The 13,701-nt window shown below is 45.0% G+C and overlaps 1 long non-coding RNA gene across 1 annotated transcript; it reads left to right on the top strand.

The window, feature by feature from the left end:
• Positions 1-392: 392 nt before the first annotated feature.
• LOC120736587 lies at positions 393-1,170 on the top strand. The gene is made up of 2 exons (XR_005696536.1): positions 393-555; positions 968-1,170. It is a non-coding gene; the product is annotated as an uncharacterized LOC120736587 (long non-coding RNA).
• The last annotated feature ends 12,531 nt before the right edge of the window (positions 1,171-13,701 follow it).

The raw sequence follows: 13,701 nt of genomic DNA, 5'->3' as shown, positions 1-13,701 counted from the left end.
CTCACTATTTTTGACTTTTCTGAGCCTGTCAAGTCCTTCTTTTGACCCATTTTGCCAAAAGAAAGGACGTTGCCTAATAATTATGCACACCTGATATAGGGTGTTGATGTCATTAGACCACACCCCTTCTCATTACAGAGATGCACATCACCTAATATGCTTAATTGGTAGTAGGCTTTCGAGCCTATACAGCTTGGAGTAGGACAACATGCATGAAGAGGTTGATGTGGACAAAATACTCATTTGCCTAATAATTCTGCACTCCCTGTAATTTGTCCACTGCATGAATAGTTGCTTAGTTACTAAAAAGTTGAATTTACTTCTGAGAACAATTATGTTTTCTTGAACAACAGATATACATGTATGATACACAATGTATTATCCATAAATTGTACTTTGTGTTCTGTTCCTTATAAACACTTTTGTACAAAAGGGTTAGGTTTGTGTATGGGATTTCCTATGCCCCCTGAATGCACCATCGGGGTGCATGTCCGCAACTTTAGTTCAGAGACAAACGGCAGCCAAACAACGGACAGTGTGTGCGTTCATAAGACCGTAAGTCAATGTTTTACTTCACTCAGTTATGTTGGTGTTCAGCCATGAGTGTATTTGATGACTTACTAGCAGTTTCTGCTTCTGTTTAAGTGACGTTATGTACAAGTGGCAGTTCGCTAGCATAACAGATTTGTTTGCTAATTAGCTTCTAGCAGAGAGATTCGTTGTTATCGTGCTGTTGATTCTGTGCTCTGTGTAACAGATGATAAACCGATGTAAAGTTGCCTTCAGTGCATAGTTGTATGCGGTGTGTTGATGCATAATGTCTGACTTTAAGTTTATGTAACCAGGCTGAAGTATAATGTCAGCTTATTTAGTTATATACTGTACTTGAGTACACCTCAGTTGTATCTTTATGTTTATTATGTAATCTGATTCCTAATTGATTTGTATTATTATGCTTTGTCTGCAGAAACCACACACACACCCACACACACTCTCTCGCCCAGCTGCGGGCACATTCTCAATTGGAAATACAAAGAATGACAACTTTATTCCTGGACTCTGCCTGTTTGTTCCTCTCACATCTGAACATTTGCAAGTGTTCTGACCCGACACTCTGAAGTGATTGCTGCCAGCTCAGATTTCTTTAACCCTTCGGAACATTTGGTCCTCCGAGCCGGAGGTGAGCAACTGCTTCAGCCTTATATGTTCAGAATGGAAGACCGATACCCATACAGAGAGTCTGACCGTCCGCACAGACATAGCAAGCTGCCATCATACCTCCAGAACTATGAAGTGGATGACCTCGCTAAGAACCGACTCTCACATGATGATCAGGGCAAGCATTCTACTCATCCTGAAATTCTCCAATATATTCATCATATGAAAGAGGAACACAATCAACTCCGACTAGATGTGCAACGCCTGACAGAATTGATCTCTAGCTCACCTGTACTAGCTCCACAGCATGCCACATCATGGTCTGGACTTTGTGAGGATGGGACGTCAACCACACCTGCCCACACTAGTAAGCTGGTGCCAATCAAAGGTCAGAAGGGCCCACATCAGCCTGAAAGTGCTCCACAGGTGCCATTTGGGGATGAGTCTCAACATCCAAAGGACAGCCAGCATGGCCTGATTGAGGAGCTCACTCACAGTCTAAATGACGCAGATCTTGACAGGGAGCGCAGCGCACAGTCACCATCACCTTCAGTCGACTCATGCCCTGAATCTCAAGATTTTCTTTCACCAATGACACCAGGTGAGAGGCCCCCTCCACTTCCAGCGTCAGCAGCAAGGGGACGGTCACCATATCATGCAGAACAAAGAAGGGCTGATGAGGTGTATGCTCGTCGCCACAGGAACTGCAGTCAGCCTGCCACTCCTCCTAGATTGCCAAAGCTAGGGGCCTGCTATGAAGATGATCCATACTACAGACAAGATGACAGGTATCCTACCCCTGGTCACCCAAGCTGCCCTGACAGTCACTATCGTTCTCCTTATGGATATGGGTATCAGGATTCGAGTTATCTGTACAGGCGCTGTGGTAACTATCCAGATGACCGCCGACAGTGTCCACCCAATCGCCTGCAACCAGGTGGGTGCCCTCAGACACCACTCTCTCTCAGCAGAGCCCAACCGATAGAGACTTATCGTGGACCTCAACCAACGATCCCCAACCTTGTGCACGAGGACCCACGTGAGTTTGCAAGATTAAAGTTAGCTCTAGATAACATACTTCCACTTGATGCTCCTGAACACTTCAAGTTCCAGATCTTGACAGATCACCTTAAGTGTGAAGATGCACTACTTGTAGCTGACTCATACAGTAACAGTCCATTCCCATTTGCTGACACCATGAGAGCACTTACAGAAATGTATGGGCAACCTCAACATCTGGCCTTAAAAAGGATTACCAAACTGATGGATGGACCCAACATTAGGAGTGGTGACATCAGAGCCTTCAAGTCTTTTGCACTACAAGTCCGTGCGCTAGTGGGTATGTTACACCAGTTGGGAGAACAAGGTCGGACAGAGTTGAGGTGTGGCTCACACGTATCTCGCCTCTTAGCTAAGCTACCTTATGACCTAAGAGCAAATTTCCAGAGATTTGTCAATCCCATCAACACTCCTATACCAACACTGCTTGATCTGGCTGAATGGCTTGAGTATGAGGTGCGTGTCCAGGTAATTGGAGACCAATATTGTGGCCACTCTGACAGGGAGAGGCAAGTTTCACGAAAGGAGAGACGTCCTGAGCATAAGTTTCAGAAGGCTGCCACCATTCTCCATGGTAGTGAGCCCAGGAGAAAGATGGAAGGTGACATGTCAGCGACACAAGAAAGGCCCAAGAAGTACTGCCCATTCTGTAACACAGTGCAGCATTACCTGAATCAGTGCAGTAACTTCAAACTCTTGTCGAAGGAGCAGAAGACAGAGTGGATCAAGGTGAATATGAGGTGCTGGTGATGCGCCCGTGATCATCAAGCAGCTAAGTGTAACCTCAAAGCCAAGTGTAAACCATGTGGGCGCCGACATCTTGAAGTTCTTCATGATGTCAATACCAGCCCAGATGCTACAGCCTCTGATTCAACCAGTGCACCAGAGGAAAGCACATGCTTAGTAAGTTCCACCTCTGAGACACTGTACGTAGACCGGCAAACCAATAGCAGTCAGGTGTTACTCAAGCTAAGTCGTGTCATCATTAGGAGCAGTACCAAGATGGTTGAAACCTATGCTATACTGGATGATGGATCAGAACATACCATACTTCTGCATGAAGCGGCTGATTGCTTGGGGCTGCACGGGGAAGCTGAGGACCTAGCACTCCGCACTGTCCGTCAAGATAGCCGTACCATCCATGGTGCTGCTGTGTCATTCTCCATTTCTCCTGCCTCACACAGCCTAACAAGTCCTTCCAGATCCACCGAGCCTTCACAGCAAAAGAACTTGGCCTAGCACGCCATAGTTACCCTATAAGAGCATTACAGGAGCGGTACCGTCATCTTAAGCACCTGCCACTGCCAGACATAAAGGAAGTACAGCCCCTTCTGCTTATTGGGTCAGATAATCCACATCTTCTCACTCCTGTGGAGCCAGTACGTCTAGGCCCTCCAGGTGGACCTGCAGCTGTGCACACCCGACTTGGATGGACTTTACAGGGTCCATCGAGATTCCTACGTCAGCGGCTAACCCCACAGCAGTGTCTCTTCACCTCTGGGGCCTCACCAGAAGCTGAGCTCTTCAGCCATGTTGAGAGACTCTGGAAGATGGATACCTTGCCATACCGGAGTGAGCGGCTCATTACCAGGTCCCGACAAGACGCTGAGGCCATTCAGAGACTTGAGGAAAGGACAATTCGAGTAACAATTGATGGAGTAAATTGCTACGCCACCCCACTACTGTGGAAGAAGAATCTTCCCCCTCTTCGTGCTACACCAGAGGCAGTTTTGGCCCAGCTTCGTGGTACAGAGAAACGACTTGCCAGAGAACCACAGAAGGCAGCTGCCTACTCTCGGGAAATCCAAAATCTGCTGCAGGCTGGCTTCGTCACAGCTGTTGCACTGGAAGAGGCCGCAGTGAGTAACTGTTCGTGGTTTATCCCCCATCACATGGTGCACCACAACGGGAAGGACAGGATAGTGTTCAACTGTTCCTTCACCTACAAGGGTCAGAGCCTGAACGACTGCCTTCTTCCAGGGCCTACACTGGGAGCTAGCCTGTTGGGAGTCCTTCTCAGGTTCAGGGAACACCCAGTCGCCTTCAGCAGTGACATAAAGGGGATGTTCCATCAGGTCCGTCTGCTAGATGAGGACAAACCCTTTCTCTGTTTCCTGTGGCGAGACATGAAGGTAGACGAAAAACCCACCATCTACCAATGGCAGGTGCTTCCCTTTGGGACTACATGCAGTCCGTGCTGCGCTACCTTTGCACTTCAAGATCATGTCCAGAAACACACTGAGCCAGGAGAGGATGCTCATCTGTCCATAGAACGTAATTTCTATGTTGACAACTGTTTGCAGAGCCTCCCATCAGAAGGCCAAGCCAAGAAGTTGGTGGATCGCCTGCAGTCTCTCCTCTTGGAGGGTGGATTTGAACTACGACAATGGGCTAGCAATGTCCACATGGTCATCAGCCACCTACCAGTTGAGTCCCAGTCAGAGGGTAGCGTTCTCTGGCTCTCCCAGTCTCCCAGGAGTCAGCCGATCCTCAAGCGCGCACTCTAGGACTCGTATGGCACTGTAAGACTGATGCACTCTGGTACAAGCATCAGCAGAGCGTCAGTTCAGAGCCAACAATGCGCAACATTTATCGGCTGCTCGCCCAGCAGTATGATCCTCTCGGGTTTCTTATTCCATATACTACCAGGGCAAAGGTCATCGTGCAACACCTCTGGGACAAGAAAAGAGGATGGGATGATCCTCACTTACCTGAGCATCTGCTCCACGCCTGGCGTTTGTGGGAAAGTGAACTCGGCCAGCTCTCACAGATAACGCTGCCGAGATGCTACACTGACTCACGCTCGGATTGTAGTCACAGCCATCGAAGCCTTCATGTGTTCTGTGATGCCTCTGAGCGTGCCTATGGGTCTGTGGCATATCTACGCACCGACCAAGGAGAAGGAAAGGTCCAGGTGGCTTTCTTGGCTGCGAGGTCGAGAGTTGCACCCAAGAAGCAACTCTCAATTCCAAGGCTAGAGTTGTGTGGAGCCCTTACAGGAGCACAGCTGGCTTCTGTTCTGAAGAAAGAACTGACCCTTGACATCCAAGATGTGGTGTTCTGGACAGACTCGACCACAGTGCTTAACTGGCTCCATTCAGATTCATGCAGATATAAAGTCTTTGTGGGAACCAGAGTTGCAGAGGTACAAGAACTCTCTGCTGCAGCATCTTGGCGGTACGTGGACTCAGGAACCAATCCAGCAGACGATATCACGAGAGGGAAAACTGTGGCTCAGCTTGCTGGTGAGAATCGCTGGAGCCGGGGGCCACCATTTCTTCAGCTGCCACCCAGCCTTTGGCCACAAGCACCGGTGGGAGAAGCTAAGGAGGAAGTGGAGGAGCTGAAGAAGCCAGTGTTCTGTGGTCTGCTTACTGGATCCGCTAGTCCAGCGATACCTGACATCAAACAGTTCAGCACATATGAGGAACTCCTGAAAGCCACTGCTCGATTGATGCACGGGGCGGCTAATGACACCAGTCACCCTGATGCTGATGACTTTAAAACGGCAGAGCTGGCCCTGCTTAGACATTCTCAGATAGAGAGCTTCCCGAGAGAATTCACATTACTTAAATCAGAGAAGCTGATTCCATCCAGTAGCAGGCTAATTACCCTCGCTCCTGAGTATGACAAGGCTTCCGACTTGATTAGAGTTGGAGGTCGACTCCGCAGATGCGAAGGCCTGAGCCCTGAAGTACTACACCCTGTACTTCTAGAGCCTGCTCACCCAGTTACGAAGCTTCTAATCCAGCGATGTGACAATAAGCTCAACCACCCGGGAGCTGAACGTGTTTTCGCTGAGTTGCGCCGGAAATACTGGATCTTAAGGGGGAGAGAAGCAGTCAGAAGACATCAGCATTACTGTCCCGAATGCAAGAAGTGGAGAGGTCAACCAGAGGTCCCAAAAATGGCAGATTTGCCGTCCTCAAGTTTGAGGCTCTTCCGACCTGCTTTCTATTCGACTGGAATGGACTGCTTCGGCCCTATGCTCATTAAAGTGGGTCGGCGCACAGAAAAGAGGTGGGGCATCCTTTTCAAGTGTCTTACTACTCGAGCAGTTCACCTGGATCTGCTGGTAAACATGGATGTTGACTCCTTCTTGATGTCACTCAGACGGTTCATAGCCCGTAGAGGGAAGCCGTTTGAACTCCTTTCAGACCAGGGTACCAACTTTCGAGGTGCAAGTAAGGAACTACAAGAAGTATTCACCACCCTAACGCCAGATCTTAGACAGCAACTGGCAGCAGAACAGATCCGATTCTGTTTCAATCCCCCTAGCGCTCCACACTTTGGAGGGTCTTGGGAGAGAGAGGTGCGATCCGTGAAAACCGCTCTGCGCACCACGTTGGGAGCGCAGATAGTGTCAGAGGAAGTGCTGAGGACTGTCCTGCTTGAGGTGGAGAGTATACTCAACTCCAGGCCTTTGGGTTATGTTTCTTCAGACATCGCAGACCCAGATCCCATCACGCCCTACTCTTTGTTGATGGGGCGGCCAGATTGCTCTCTACCCCAAGTGTTCTATCCAGAATCCGAGCTGCTCAGTCGTAAGAGGTGGAGACACACTCAAGTCCTGGCTGACCAATTCTGGAAGCACTTCATACGGCATTTTATGCCCACCTTGCAACCATGGCAGAAATGGCACAAGGACACAGACAACATTGCAGTTGGATCTGTGTTTCTCATTGTTGATCAGCAGACCCCACGAGCGCTCTGGCAAGTAGGAACCGTGAAAACTATCTTACCGGGGGCCGATGATCGTGTCAGAGCTGCAGTCGTTCAAGTAAAGGACCGAACTTACACTCGCCCGGTGGCACGGCTCATCAGGTTGCCTGTTCTACCCCAGGATTCTGCTTAGGTGCAGAGGACATTTGTACACCAAATTTGGGGGCGGCTGTACAAAAGGGTTAGGTTTGTGTATGGGATTTCCTATGCCCCCTGAATGCACCATCGGGGTGCACGTCCGCAACTTTAGTTCAGAGACAAACGGCAGCCAAACAACGGACAGTGTGTGCGTTCATAAGACCGTAAGTTAATGTTTTACTTCACTCAGTTATGTTGGTGTTAAGCCATGAGTGTATTTGATGACTTACCAGCAGTTTCTGCTTCTGTTTAAGTGACGTTATGTACAAGTGGCAGTTCGCTAGCATAACAGATTTGTTTGCTAATTAGCTTCTAGCAGAGAGATTAGTTGTTATCGTGTTGTTGATTCTGTGCTCTGTGTAACAGATGATAAACCGATGTAAAGTTGCCTTCAGTGCATAGTTGTATGCGGTGTGTTGATGCATAATGTCTGACTTTAAGTTTATGTAACCAGGCTGAAGTATAATGTCAGCTTATTTAGTTATATACTGTACTTGAGTACACCTCAGTTGTATCTTTATGTTTATTATGTAATCTGATTCCTAATTGATTTGTATTATTATGCTTTGTCTGCAGAAACCACACACACACACACCCACACACACTCTCTCGCCCAGCTGCGGGCACATTCTCAATTGGAAATACAAAGAATGACAACTTTATTCCTGGACTCTGCCTGTTTGTTCCTCTCACATCTGAACATTTGCAAGTGTTCTGACCCGACACTCTGAAGTGATTGCTGCCAGCTCAGATTTCTTTAACCCTTCGGAACAACTTTGTATGCACCTTCAGGTGAAAGTAATTATATTAAATATGGCTCCATTCAAGCATGATGGTTTGCATTCATTTCAATGCAATCTTGTAGATCATGACCCATCCTGACTTCTGCAGCAGTTCTGTCACGTTAATGTCCCCCCAACACAATCAAAAGCACTTTGATTGTGTTTTACTCAGCTTCCGCTGTGTTTTGTGTGCATTTGCAATGTTTTTCTATTTGCTGGTGTTTTCTTAAGTTACAGTGCATTTGATCTCTAAGGCCAACCGTGGCTTCAGTCTGTAGATTGTACCACTTGCCGTTAGCTTGCAAAAGATCCCGTTTTTATTTTGAAGATGAACTCTCTCCATTTCCTGTTTGTGTTGCGCTTGTTTCATTTTTTTGTACAAATTTCAAGCTGCAAGCTTCAGTGCACTGAATTGTATTGCACAACTTTGGGCATTTATTGTCCCTTTGGACAAAGTTTAAATATCATTTATGCATTTGCATTTGCAAAAGCAGAAAATGAAAATAAGAAATAACCTAAAAACTGGCATCTGTCTTTATACAACTTAACGAGGCTTGCTGACTCAATTTCAGATCTACTGATTCTGTTGAGGTTTAGTACATACAGTAGAGATGGCAGATAAATGTGTCTGTATGTGAGCACACTACTGCACACACACACTGATGCAGTTACTCCCCAGTGATTCAAACACAGCTACCCACACACCACTGCAGCAGCAGCAGCCCTCTGCACCAATTTCCAACAACTGAAAACAAATGACAGACTAATTTATTTGCATTGAATTCCCACATGATTACAACATGCATTTCCTCTGATAAACAAGAAGGTTCCACTCTATATAGAACAATACAAAACAAACAAAAAAACAGAAACAACCAGATGACATTTGTAACCAGAGGCAATTACACAGAATAGCAGGAATGTACAAGTAGTCTCAGCTGGATCCAGCCCTGTTTAGTACCCTTTTAAAAACACTCTATGTGTTAAATAAGCCACAAACGACTGTGCAGAGTCTGAGACTGAAGAAAAATCAGGTCAGGTTCCTATTGTCAGCAAGAGGACAATCTGGGAACCCAGTGGATAATTTTTCCAGGGGTATCAATGTGGCTGCAGCTCAAGAACAAGGAGAACAACCATCCATATCAAAGACTTTCTGTTCTATCTGGTTTAAAAAAAATATACATAAAAAAATATTAACAAAATAAAATAAATACTACCATTTACAATTGTTACATTCTCTTAGAAGAATGTAAAATGCATAAGCTCAGCGTTTACGCTGCTTCCAGGTCCTGACCTCTGAGTCCCACCCTTCCCTCCTACTGGCTCCTGCTGAGCCTGTTTTCCTGTAATTGGCTGAGGTCTGGTCATGCAACCATAAAAGCTGACTACAGAGCCATATAAGCTGACTGAAGCTTAGATACTGTAGTGGTTTTTGAGTATGCTGCTAGTCTTAGTTTTGCGTGCCTGTTTTTGCTAGGCTAATGTTTTTGGCTAGCTTGATTTTGGTTGTTGACTCTACCTTCAGAAGAAGCTTGAGGGGAAGAGCTGCCATTTTCTTTTAATATCCACCCTTTTCTCCTGGTCTTCCTTGGTTGACAGGGAGTCGAGGTGTAGGTTAATCTGTTGATGGGGTTTTATTTTAAGTTAGGACTGTTTTGTTCATTGTGTTGGCCTTGGCTCTCCCTGAAGTTAATTTATGCTTCTGCCTGCTAACAGTTTGGCAATAAGGTGTTTAAAACCAACCAAACAGCCTGCTCATGTTCCTCCATCTATTTTTAATACTGCTTCCTGTCACACTTAGACTGTTTTGGGGACTTAACCCTACTCAAGCTTGACTGGTCAATAGCCCGAATATAAGCAGAAAACAAAACTCTTTCATGACCTTTTCATGGAAAGCTCTGATTACAACAAGAAAACAACACTAAACCTACAAATCTACATGTTTTTGAAAGGCAAATCTCCATAATAAATGTCCAGGTGCCTCCCTGCAGTTCACACCTCCCACCCAATGAAATAATCTTTTAGCACATTTTGGAGAAGAAAATGTGATAGAGAAGGCTGTGAACTTTGGAGCAGCTGAAGCTCTAAATCAAGAACAAAACCAGAGCAGCTGGTCAGCTCAGTCCTCAAACGCTTCAAGAGTCTTGCTCAAAGAAGATGTGAAAAAAGTGAGAATCAGCCCCTGTTCTGAGTTCTTTGAAGTGCTGCTGGCTTATACTATTAAAAAAATAAAATATATTTTTTTTAAATTGTTTGCAGCATTGCATGCTGGGATTTAATTTTTTATTTATTTTTTACATTTCTTAGCTTCTTATCTTTTTTGGGAAAATAGGGGGAAGTAAAATTAAGCTAAATAGAAGTAAGGCAAATCTTTATACAAATATATATCATCATAAAGTGATTTTTTAATCTCAAATTGGCAAAAAAAAGACATCCGCATGCTTTCATGACCCTTGGGAGATTATGCACACACAGTGTGCGAGCTTAAAGCGAGCTTACCAATTTTTCATCAGTGCAACAAACCTAGAATAAGAGTCGCACTATGTTGTTCATTCATGCCCCAGAGCTGGCTCATATTTTAAACTTATATAAAAATGTCTATATAATGTGGGATCGTGCTGAAGGAGTGCTCAGGGACCGAGAACCTGCTGGGACAAACAAGCTTCTCGGAAAAGAAACCTGCAAATCGAACATCGTGGGGTCAGCTGGATACATGGAGACAGCTACATGACAGCAACGATGAAAAGTATCTTCCTCATCACTGTGTCAGTTGTCAGGTGGGTCAGCAGGTCTTTTCAAAGCACAGCACAGAGCAGGAGGATTGATGGGAGGATCAGCGTGCTCCAGTTATCTGCTGGCGTATTTTATCATACAGGCGCACACATTGCATAGCGATGAACTCATCTCTGTTTGAAAATGATGCTCTGGTGGAAGAAAATGTGGTTCATGTGGAATCACTTAAATGTCATTCATGCGTCAGAGGTAATAATTTGTCCTTTGGCTTCCTAGCCTTCTTATTCTACTCTTCTAAAAGCAGTCATATATCCTTTCTTACTATTACAACCTCAACAACTATTTCCAACACTGAAAATATCCATTCCTCATGTCTGCACAGAGCCCATTAACCATTAGTCAGGACCATGTTATTAAACCAAAATGTCAAAGTTCACTGTATCTTTAAAATACCAAATTAAGCAGCAGTTAAACAAAAACGTACAAACCTCCATGAACAGATATGAGACATAAACATTGACATATAGGAGTTAGTGGGCAGCACAGTGAGTGTTTTAGCACCTGTGTAGTTTTAGGGTTTCTCAGGGAGCCTTGAGTTGGAATGTTTTTCTTCCAGCAGCAGGAGGAAACCTAATTGCTCGATGCTGAAGGAACAAAAGTTTCATGCAGTCAAACGTGTTCTTAGAGCGCGCCTCAGATACACATTAGAAATTGTAGGAAACCCATGAGTGCTACAGGGGTTTTCTAAGCCTGACATTTGCCGGGCAGCTTTGTGAGTCTGATGAATTTGCCAGCAGCACAGATCATACCGCAGCGGCACCACATTTCCTCTGGCCGGCTCAAAGTTAAATGCCACCTGGGAATTTAAAGTCTGTAATAAAACTACATCGGCTGATCCTCACAAAGTGTCCAGCACTGAATGCAGCAGGCTCCCTCTGGGCTTCCATCACGCAGAGAGGACCTTTGCTCACAACACTCCTTAGTTCATAATCTTCTTTTTAGTGTAAAAATGTGAAGGTAGAATTTAAGGCAGAACTTCTGCAATTACACCCACCAAACCTGTCTAATAAAACAGTTCATTAACAAGAAGCTTCCACCAAGGCTGCTCACTGTCTGAGCAGTTTTTACTCTCAACACAATTGTTTTGTATGTTCTATATATGTATTTGGTTTTCTTTGATTACACCAACATTATGTGGGAGTAGGTCTTGGATAACAGTTAATGATTTGTAAATATCTGGACAATAATAACTGAGCTTATTTAATAATATTACACTACAGTAAATTTCTAACTAACCAGCCAGCTCGTTCTCTTCCCCTTGATAATAACGTACTTAAAGTTAAAATGCATTTTGGGGTCAACTTTAAAGAAAGGCGGATGTGAAATGTAAAATTGACGTCAGAGGCATAGCTTTAAAGACAAAATTTTATTTTATGACATTTTATGAAATTTTGAGGTTATTTGAAGAAGCCAGAGGTCAAAACCATTCCCTATATATCAGCAGTCCCCAACCCCCGGACCAAAGACCGGTACAGGTCTGTGAGACGTTTGGAACCGGGCAGTGAGAGTTGAGGCTCAGGTGTGAAATTTATGTTTTTATCAGTTGTATCGTTATTTTTTTTATCATTAACTCTGTTTCCCTGTGTCTTTTCCCGTGTGTTAAGAATAAATCTGGGTTTTTGGTACCGGTACTGCTTTTATTTTGTTGTATTTATCTGCGACACTTTAAAGGCCGGTCCGTGAAAATATTGTTGGACTTAAACAGGTCCGTGGCGCAAAAAAGGTTGGGGACCGCAGAGATCAAATGTGACATATTTTAACTTGACAGTTCATACCACAGATAACAGCCTCATAGTCTTTTTCAGCTTTATACTGTAAGAACAAACTATCACTGTAGTGCAGCGGTCTCCAACCTTTTTTGCGCCACGGACCGGTTTATGCCCGACAATGTTTTCACGGACCGGCCTTTAATGTGTCGCGGATAAATACAACAAAATAAAACTAGTACCGGTACCGAAAAAAGAAGATTTATTCATAACACACGTGAAAAGACCAAGGAAAACTGAGTTAACAATCAAAACGATAACAAAATAACGCTGAAAACCGATAAAAACCCCTGAAAACCATACATTTCACACCTGAGCCTCAACTCTCGCGGCCCGGTACCAAATGACTCACGGACCGGTACCGGTCCGAGGCCCGGGGGTTGGGGACCGCTGCTGTAGTGAGTTATCACATGACCAAGCGCCATGGTGAGCACCAGGACATTTCTGTTGGCCTGAAGAATGCTTTGGCCTGCCATGAATAATCAGCTCAAACAGCAAAGATAAAACAGGCTGAAATGAGCTGACTGTCACTGAGATGGGATTCTTGTACTTTCCCCATAATCTGTACAGTGATAAAGAGCACATATGCCTCCTGCCAGACAACTGAATATTTCATGAACCTTAGCTGTGTATCTGAGTTTGTGCAGCAACACTGTTGTAACCTGGTTTGCTGTTTTATAGTAAATGATCAACTTTTAAAGAGGAGGAACTGGGCACCTGTCATCTTGGGCATGACACAATTCTCTTAGATATCGAGTTACATTGGGGCAAAAAAGTATTTAGTCAGCCACCGATTGTGCAAGTTCCCCCACCTAAAATGATGACAGAGGTCAGTAATTTGCACCAGAGGTACACTTCAACTGTGAGAGACAGAATGTGAAAAAAAAATCCATGAATCCACATGGTAGGATTTGTAAAGAATTTATTCGTAAATCAGGGTGGAAAATAAGTATTTGGTCAATAACAAAAATACAACTCAATACTTTGTAACATAACCTTTGTTGGCAATAACAGAGGTCAAACGTTTACTATAGGTCTTTACCAGGTTTGCACACACAGTAGCTGGTATTTTGGCCCATTCCTCCATGCAGATCTTCTCGAGAGCAGTGATGTTTTGGGGCTGTCGCCGAGCAACACGGACTTTCAACTCCCGCCACAGATTTTCTATGGGGTTGAGGTCTGGAGACTGGCTAGGCCACTCCAGGACTTTCAAATGCTTCTTACGGAGCCACTCCTTTGTTGCCCGGGCGGTGTGTTTTGGATCATTGTCATGTTGGAAGACC

This window comes from Simochromis diagramma, unplaced genomic scaffold (genome assembly GCF_900408965.1).
Source record: "Simochromis diagramma unplaced genomic scaffold, fSimDia1.1 OVJJ01000371.1, whole genome shotgun sequence".
Classification (NCBI taxonomy): Eukaryota; Metazoa; Chordata; class Actinopteri; order Cichliformes; family Cichlidae; genus Simochromis; species Simochromis diagramma.
The sequence above is the reverse complement of the archived record's forward strand: the minus strand, read 5'-3'. Positions and strand labels throughout refer to the sequence as shown.